The following is a 1,852-nucleotide window of genomic DNA, read 5'->3' on the forward strand; positions in this document are numbered from 1 at the left end:
TGATTGGCGTGTTGTGTTCTGTTAACTACAATCTATTCCCCTGTCTGGAATATATTCACTACTATACAATCTACAGTCTATTGACTATTCTACAGTCTACTATTCTCTATTTCACAATTTATTCACTAGTCTGCAATTCGCCATTCTTGTCGAAGAACCTACTACATATTAGCCTAACTGAAAATTCACATTTCTAAATCGTGTGTCAGACTTTAGTCTGTATTTAGACATTACTTTCAATTCAGTAAACATGATGTGTACATGGTAGGGGCAGTTACGTCTGTGCTGTGCAAGAAAAGTGAATGTCATGTTTTTTGCATGGAAGATGAGCTACAGAAATCACTATTGAAACCAGTAATTAAATATCATTAGTTCATATCAGATGTAATACAATACCCGTAGAACACACTCTTATACCAATGAAAATTAATATAGTACTCCCTTATGTATACACGTCTCGGAGACTGGACCTAGCATACCCTATCACTGAACTCCTGCTATGTCTAACCATGATCACTCATTCTCGGTTAACTGGGACAATTGCTGTCGCCGACATTTTGACTGTCGGTGCTTTCAAATTTGATTGATATTAAATCTAGGTGTATCTGTGCAGATATTCTAAATAACACTGTTTACAATATGTATCAACCTTAAAAAAGATGGCACCAAGTCATATTGCAGCGTCAGAAGCAAACATTTGGTTCCATGACGGCAGTTTTGCTATGTCGGTAGTGCGTATTCTTTTCATTTCAGCTTGCTGCAAAATTTTATCACGTTTAGATTGTGTCGTTCGAGTCAGAGTAATTTACGTTACTTTGTGTTTGTTTACAAGTTTTCTTGTGGTAAATCATCGCACAGACCCAGAAGATAACTTTTTTGATTGGCCTGTTCATCTATTCTCGATATGTAAGAACATATAGTTTCGTTAACATCGATTTTGCTTACAATATGGAAAAATATGCTTGACATCAGTAGATATTTTTTAAGCAAGTAATCATACGTTACCCTTATAACTCAAAATCTAACATCCCAGTAATAGTCTTCATCACTGTACATTTGGGGTCCGGCGGTCTGTTGTTATACATGTGCCCCAACCAAGCATTCTGTATTTATTCATCTTGCCATAACATTATTCATTACCAGAACTAATTTACGTTACTGTAATTTACGTTACCGCCATATTTGGAAATTTGGAAAGTTTCACAAAACTATTGTTTTGTTGTCTGGTATGGCCGAAATATCAAATGTGAGTCACACTTTGATAAGTGAAAGTAGTTTTAGGTAGTTATCGCCCTTTATATAAAAGTTACGTACATTACATTGCGGTAACGTAAATTACGTCAATGAATGCTTATTGATGTTAGTTTTTGTATGCACGATATTTTCAATTCTTTTAGTGTTTGGAAATTTAATTAGGCATCTAAATATTCCATTTGTTGAATGGATTGTGATAGGGTTATATTAATGAATGTTGAAACAAACTTCTAATTGATGAGATGAAAATTAACAAAAATATGAAGGAGTGTCAGGTATAGTATCAATATGTTTTAGTTTTATTTTAAATTCTTGTGTGAATGGGGTTGTGGCTGAAAAAATCCATCGAAATCATTGATTAATTCAATTGTGTGCACTCACGAGTGTTGGTAAGCACATCATTATCGTAACGTAAATTACTTCATTACCCCGACTTATTCAGGCGTTTCCAAGATGGTTGAATTAATATGATAAAGGCGTTGTCATACCATTGGTGAAACATATATAACAATGTCAAGAGGATAATCTTTTCAGCTACAGTGGCTGAATCTGCTGCCCAAATGTAACATGAATATTGAAGAGAAAGAAAGCAAGTGGA

Source organism: Haliotis rubra, unplaced genomic scaffold (genome assembly GCF_003918875.1).
Source record: "Haliotis rubra isolate DU_JTF1 unplaced genomic scaffold, ASM391887v1 Scf294, whole genome shotgun sequence".
NCBI lineage: Eukaryota > Metazoa > Mollusca > Gastropoda > Lepetellida > Haliotidae > Haliotis > Haliotis rubra.